Source organism: the organism of the source record quoted next, unplaced genomic scaffold (assembly GCF_019419815.1).
Source record: "Pyrus x bretschneideri cultivar Hongxiangsu unplaced genomic scaffold, Pyrus_bretschneideri_v1 Contig93, whole genome shotgun sequence".
NCBI classification, from domain to species: domain Eukaryota; kingdom Viridiplantae; phylum Streptophyta; class Magnoliopsida; order Rosales; family Rosaceae; genus Pyrus; species Pyrus x bretschneideri.
The window spans coordinates 685,588-693,811 of record NW_025999835.1 but is presented as its reverse complement, the minus strand read 5'-3'; positions in this window follow the sequence as shown (position 1 = coordinate 693,811).

Below are 8,224 nucleotides of genomic sequence, written 5' to 3'. Positions count from 1 at the left end.
CTTTTAGCCACCCGTTGAGAGTGAATCCTACATTGATAGGAGGGACCTTGCATGGATTTATAAGTAAATTGGGTTACTCCCCATATTTGCAATTGGTTTATGGTGGAAGCTCAACTTTTTTCATGGTATCAGAGCATGTTGTTGCACGTGTCAAATGATCACATGCACTCCACATCACTTTGGTGTGTTGTTCACGTATTAGACTTGAAAATTCGCCAGACATGAGGGGGCGTGTTCAGAATAAATACCACATTGGTAGAAAGAGGGATCTTGCATGGGTTTATAAGTAAGTTGGGCTACTCCTCATATTGTCAATTGGTTTTATGGTGAAACATCAACTTCTTCACTACCACGTCACCCTGTTGTGTTGTCCATATGTTGGACTTAAATGAGAATGAATCTCACTTTGATAAATGAGAGACTTTGCATGTGTTTATAAGTAAGTTGGACTACTCTGCATATTGTCAATTGGTTTTATGGTGGAACATCAACTTTCTTCACTGCCATGTTACTGTAGGAGGTTTTTCAAACAAAATTGTTACTGAATCTTTGTTAGTAAATGGTTTGCGATGCGATTGAACTTGACTTTTGATACGTAGTGATCGAGTGACAAGCCATACCTACTAGTAAAATTGACTGTTTGATATAACTCTCAGATGAAAATGAACAGAGATTGATATTAATGAATGTCCTTACTCCTATCTGATTGATGAGAAATTACCAGGACTTGTTTTATGGCTATTTTGTTATTTTGTTATACTGTAACAAATTGTTCCCACTGTTTCCTCAATACTGGTTTAGGAATGTCTCGAGTCAGATCTCAAACCCAATGTTGTCCGTTAGAGCCAAATGCTGGTTGCACCTAGAATAAGTTGTAACTTTCATGTTGTTCAGATCTGATTGCTTAAACCATTGCCATTTATGCCGATTGATTGCATTTGACTCTGAACTACATGTTTGCATGCAGTCATATTTGATTTGCCGACTTTGACCTCTCAGATTGTTGATTTTGTCAAATTTTTCCCTCCTACACTCAAAACATAGAGGATTCGACCACGAGCCTTTGCACATATTTTCACATTTTTCGTACTTGTAAATTAATTATTATAATTTTTCTAATGTGTTTGTTACTTTTTAATTACTTGATACCCTTATTTTTAATGTGTTTTATAATTTTTTAATCTCACTCTTTGTCTATAGTATACCATAAAAATAAATAAATAAAACTTAAATTTTTAAAAATTATTTAGAATAATAATACAATAATACATATTTGATATACAATATATACATACACTATGACTATTGTATTTTATAGTAATTTAAAAAATTTAAATCATCAAAATAACTTTTTTCTCAACGTATCGAAACAGGTTACCCATGTGTCACATTCATGTAAACCTGTTAAGGACCTGTTATTAACAGGTTCTTATCGTCTGACTCGACAATTAACGACCCGATTAGTTACCGTGTTGACTCGAAATCTGTTATTTTCATGTCGTGTGTCAAGGGTCGTGTAAGAAATTGTCAGGTCTAATAGGAATATGTTCGGGGTAACATATGACTTGGTGAAGGAATGAGGTGAAATAGCTTGGTGCAAGAATAGGTTTCTTGGGAGGATAAGTTCTTGTAGAGTTGGGCCAATGACAATGCACGAGTAAAATAAAGTGTAAGAAAATATCTCATTTACTTAGCCAGCACAAGATTACTCTATGTTGAGCTTAGACTTTGGTGTCCAAAGTAAACCAAAGTCTCCATTATCGAATAGTTTCATGGGCCTTGTGGACCTTCCTAGCTTTCCACACATCAACCCGTCAAACAAGTCCTGTGAAACCACATGTCTTGGATCATGTGAGCTTGGTAGGTGCTGGGTTTAAACGAATGAGTTCGACACGACGTGATATATTTCCTTGTTTGGCTTGATATGATAATTAATCAACTTGTGTAAAACCTTGCTTAACTACTAACTTTTATATAAATAAGCATAATATAAATATGATTATCATGAAATTGTAAGACGGACCTAGAACGTTTGGGCCTTCAATCCTCTTGGATCTTCTAGGGAATTGTATGAAATTTTGGGCCTCAGCATGTTTCCTTTCTCCGGTCACCCTAACAGGCCAACCCCATCACCAATTCTTTTCTTCTCCGATGACCCACCTCTAATCCCTCTCTTCTATATTAACTGTGACTTGTCATCCTTCGTTGAGGACAACAATGATTACTGAGGACAGCTACCTAGGATGAATCGACGTCGTCATTCCAGAGTGTATTGCCCCGCGATTGCTAAAGCCTAGAGCTTGGATTTTGTAGATGATGGCAAAGTCAGCAAAGTAGCCGTGGTCGCGGACTTGTTGTGGTTGTGGAGGATGGAAGAGAACTTGGAGGATAGGAGGGGGATGGTGGTGGGGTCAACGGAGGATAGATGAATTGGTGGGTAATATTTGCCACGGAAAAAATGAGAGGAAGAAGATGTTGTTTGGTTAGGAACATAAGATGAAGGATGCGTGTTTGGGGTATTCCGATAGCAAATGTTGGGAGATGTTTCAAATGACATTTGTCTGTCTGTATTCAATTCATCCACGTAAGGGTTGAGTAAAATTAGTGTGCTGATTGGTCAACACTAAAGTATTCTCCTTAAATTAGTATATAATGGTTGACAAAATATAAAATCGTAAAGGGTAAAATAGGCATAGAAAAAATTGAAAGTCGGTGAAAAATTTATTGTGAAAATATATAATTTTTAGGTTTTCACTAAATACACTATCGTGTAGACATAACATTTGTGTCGTGTTTTTCGTATTCATGTCGTTTTTGTGTCATACCCGATATCTTAATGGGTTGTTTCATGTAATATCTGTTAAAATAAACAAGTATTATGACCCAACACAAACTCGACCTGTTAATATTAACAGGTAATATGACCCGACCCGTTACTCGTTAAAGAAATTATATTTTAAACCAATAAATAATCAAATGAAAAACATAATACTAAATTAGTATATATATATACACCACATTGTCAGATTAATATTACTTCAAAACATAAAAACACATTTGTCTTTCATGTGTCACATAAATATTTAGTGTAGAAGTATGGAAAGTATTGAAAAATATATAATTGCTCGTACTGACAAGATTTACAATTTTCATGAAAAGCTTAACTTCAAAATTCATCACTATAATCACATAAACTATAGATAGAAATTTAACCGTTGATTGTCGTTTATATTTACGCTCCATTCTTCTTACCAAATTTTTTTTTTTTTTCAGATTTTTTATTTATTTTTTATTTTTTTATTTTTATTTTTTATTTTTTTTTGTGAAAACATGATCGTTTAGAGGATGCAGGAAGCTGAACATTTCTGACCGTTGATATTACGTTCAGAGTTTTATCATTAGTGAAAATATTGTTCGGAATTTATAAAGTCTCTTGAACCTATCAACTACTATTTCAGTTAATTTGTAAATATCCAAACGTGATATGAACGATCTGAACCGTTCATTTTCTACATCTGCTAAAAGAACATGTTTTCAAAAATGAAAATCTAAAAAAATGAAATTCAATGAGTAGAATAAATAGTAAATGACAATTTACGGTTAAATATAAATCTAAGGTTTATGGATTATGGTGTCGGATTTTGGGGTTGACCCTTTTACGAAAGTTGTAAAACTTGTCATTAAAAGTGATTGTGTGTGTGTGTGTGTGTGTGTGTTTTACAATTTTCACACTTCTACAATAATTATTATTAACTTTATTAATTTTGCACTCAAATAAAAAAAAAACAATATTCATGAGGGTTTGGATGGTTTTAAAAATCTCAACGACGATGTAACCATCGTCTGCACATGGATGCTGCAATCATGATCGTTTATATATACTTTGACATTTCTCACACTTGTACATATATAATTATGATTTTTTATTTATTTTGAACTCCCCTAAAAATACTATTCACAAGGGGGTTTATAGGGTTTTAAAAAGGCAAACGACAATGTACCCATCTCAAAGCGTAGAGGATGCGATCATGAGCGTTTGCATATTTTTCACATTTTTCACACCTGTAAATTAATTATTATAATATATTTTTTAATGTGTTTGGTATTTTTAAATTACTTTGATATGTATTTTATAGTAAATTTTTTTAGTAGTTTAACTTTAAACCATCAAAATAATTTTTTTTTAATGGGTCGAAATGGGTTACCTGCGTGTAAACCCGTTAAGGACTCATTATTAACGGTTACTTAACGAGTGACTCGATAACAATCCAATTAGTTATCGTATTGACTCGAAGCCTAATATTTTCGTGTCTTTTTAATGGGCCGTGTAAGAAAGCTCCAATATGACCTGATATTTTCGTGTCATTTTAATGGTTCTTGTAAGAAATTTGCAAGTCTACAAATTCAACCTTTCTAACTTAAAGAATTAGAATGCCTACAATTTTTCTATAGTTTTTTTTTTTTAGTACAAAGACATATTTTACACTTTTGGGGGGGAGAGGGTGTTCGGCTAAGCCACACAATGGGCAACCTAAATTGGTATCGAATTCGCTATCTACAAAATTCAAACCTAAGACCTCTCACTTACAAGTAACAAGTAAAGAGGAGTACTGACACACCCCGACCTGGAATGTCCACTAGGACTCCGAATCAAGCTGTGCTATCCACACCTGGAAGGCGACGAAGCCATAAAGTGTAGTGATGTGGAAAAAATGTGAATAAATTTAAACCTAAAAGTGCCTAAATACAAGAGTGTGCGGTGAGCGGGAATGAACCCATTTCACACGTGATGACAGAGTATAAGTACAGTATAGTAAATAGGGTGAGAATTAGACCATTGATGGTAATCGTCTACACCAAGATTTTCTGATAATCCTCGTCAGTATGAAACTCTGCTACTAGAACCTGGAGGGGCAAAAAGCATGGGTGAGTGGGCCTGGAAAATAAAGTTTTAATAAAAACCTTTGAAAACGATATAACCCCTTGCCGTAAAACAAGTATAGTTTCTAGAAAAATCATACTACATATAAGTATGAAATCAAATGCATGCCAATAGTAAATCAAGAAGTACGCCACAACACTGTAACTTGATAGAAATATAAATATAGGCATGTGCTCAACAATCTATACTAGCCACGCAAGTCGGAGTCACCTAATGTGACTTGTACGACAGGGCTAGGTGTAATAATATATGCTCTAGTGCTACGATCACGTGAAGGCTAGCACTATTCGCTGTCACATACGAGTTGGAATTGCCTATTGCAATATGTACAATAGGGCTAGCACCTAACTTGGATCCAAGGTGAGCGTGCGGTGCTGATGTGAACATCACGTGAAGGACTAGCCTGGCCCTAGGCTGAGCATTAACACCTGGGTGTAGCAATGATGAGCCAACTATATGCATATAAGCATGTCATACAATTCGATCATTTCAACCAATACCACAAACTTACCTGCATGTCCCGTAGGATTACTTTTTCTTTTCACAACAATACAATATTTATGAGCACATAAAATGCATATGAAAATGCCATTATCAAATATAAATCTCAACTACCACAACACTTTTAAAATTAGGCAAATCACGGCATAATATGCATAAATCAATTTAAAAGCATTCTTGGAAACTCTCAATCACACACACACACACACACACACACACACACACACACACACTATAAAAAGGAAAAAACCCACTCACCTGAGGACCGCGCTACTACTCCCTAGCACGAACATCGAGGCGTCACGAACGATCAGCACCTAGAACAATTATCAAATCATGTCTCATAATCCTTATCGATAGAACATGTAACTTACATAAAACACATCCCCGAGGACGTTCTAGAACGATTTGAAACCCATTGACCAAAAGTCAACCGTTGGTCAAAGGTCGATGGTAGGCTCCATAACTCTACGTAACTCAATCGAAAGATCCGTACCTCGGATTTCTGATCCGTAACTTCCAAAGATCCACATTATGATTCTAGAACATCATACTAAAGTTTCATTACGATCCAATGGTCGGATCTTCCTAACTTGGATTTGTAAGTTCATAAAATAAAACGTTGACCGCCCGTTGAATTTGCAATTGTCACATCTTAACTCCGCCGTAGCACGATATTGTCCGCTTTGGGCCACGCCCTCATAGATTTCTTCCTGGGCAAGAGAACTTCACTACCCAAAACGCGTCATGCTAGGAAGAGAGGGGCATGTACATATAAGGCTAGGGACCAACCCTCACCCCGCCAATGTGGGATATTAGAATCCACCCCCCTTAGGGAAACCAATGTCCTCGTTGGCACATCCGAACCAACGGTGAGTCTAGCTCTGATAAGTACCACCAGACCGTAGTTTTGAGTGATATTTATCCCTTTTAAAGATTTCATTAAGGTGCTTTAACCAATTGTCACCTCAATAACTTTCTATTTCTTTAATTTCCATGTCATTAACTGAAATGCATTTATATAGAGGCATAGCTTAGCAACTAATTGCCTACGATATAAGAAGGTTTAAATGTTAAAATGGTCCTTGTGTTTTAGCCATTGTGTCAATTTAGTCTCTGTGTTTTCACTTTTGCCAATGGTTCTTATGTTTATCTTCATTAGCCAATTAAGGACATTTACATCTAATTTCTGTAAAAAAAATTTATAAATAACCATTAACTTATTTATAAAAATATTTATTTGATGTAAAATATTTGAAAATGAAATAAAATTAAAAATTAAAAGAAAATTTATTCTTCTCCGAACTCCCCGACCTCCTCCCAAACATTACTCCTGTTATGTCATAACCTTAATCATTTTTTAGATTGAAAGTTTTATCTCTTATATGTGTTACTTCTTATTGATTTTCATTTTTATATAAAGAGAAAGGGTAATTATAGCTTATATAATTTTTCTTATGAAATTTTTAAAAGATATTGAATGAAATGTAGACAAACACAAGGACTAAATTAGCCAAATCAAAAGCATGAGGATTCAATTGGCTATATAGCTATAACATAGGGACCGTATAAGAATGTTTAAATGTTAAAATGATCCCTGTGTTTTAGTTATTGTATCAATTTAGTCCCTGTGTTTTCAATTTGGTCAATTTGGTCATTGTGTTTATCTCTATTAACCAATTAAGGACATTTACATCTAATTTCTGTAAAAAAAAAATTATAAATAACTATTAACTTATTTATAGAATTATTTATTTGATGTAAAATATTTAAAAATGAAATAAAATTAAAAATTAAAAGAAAAATTATTCTCTCCCAACTCCGCGACCTCCTCCCTAACATTACCCCCTCTCTTTTCTATGTCACAACCTTAATCATTTTTCAGATTGGAAGTTTTATTTCTTATATGTGTTATTTCTCATTGATTTTCATTTTTCAATAAAGAGAAAGGGTAATTATATCTTATATAATTTTTCTTATGAATTTTTTGAAAGATATTGAATGAAATGTCCTTAATTGGCTAACATAAACAAACACGAGGACTAAATTATCCACATCGAAAACACGAAGATTAAATTGGCTATATGGCTATAAATAGGGACCGTTTTGACATTTAAGCCATACAAATAAGATAAGATAAATGCCTTTCGTTTTAATAAATAAGATAAATTTTTTATTGAATTTGTCATTATCAGTACTAAAAAAGAAAGAGAACTTTCTATTAAAAATGTCTCAATGAACAAAAGTCATTAATACATATTTTTCCTAAAAAACTTCATTAACTTAGTAAACTTTTACGTATAGATACATAAAAAATATTCAAAATTTATGGTACATTGTACATTTGAAATTTTTTTATTGATTTTTAGTACGTTTAGATTCTAAATGTACTGAGAAATTAAATGTGCCAAAAATCTAAATGTACCATAAAAAGAAATGTGCCTATTGTCATGTAACCTTTTTGGTACGTTTAGATTCTAAATATATCAAGTAACAAAATGCGCCAAAAATCCAAATATACCATAAAACCAAATGTGCCCATTCTCAGGTACCCTTGGGTATGTATAGATTCTAAATATATTGAGAAACCAAAGGTACAAAACATCCAAATATATCATAAAACCAAGGGAACTTTAACTAAAAGCTCTTGGTACTATTCACTTTAATAAAAAAAACGACATTTTTACACTAAAAAATCAATTTTGGTACTATTCACTTTACCCTTTATTTTGTCCTTATAGTTAAAAATCAAAGTTTTTAAGCCCTTTTTCATTAGTTTTT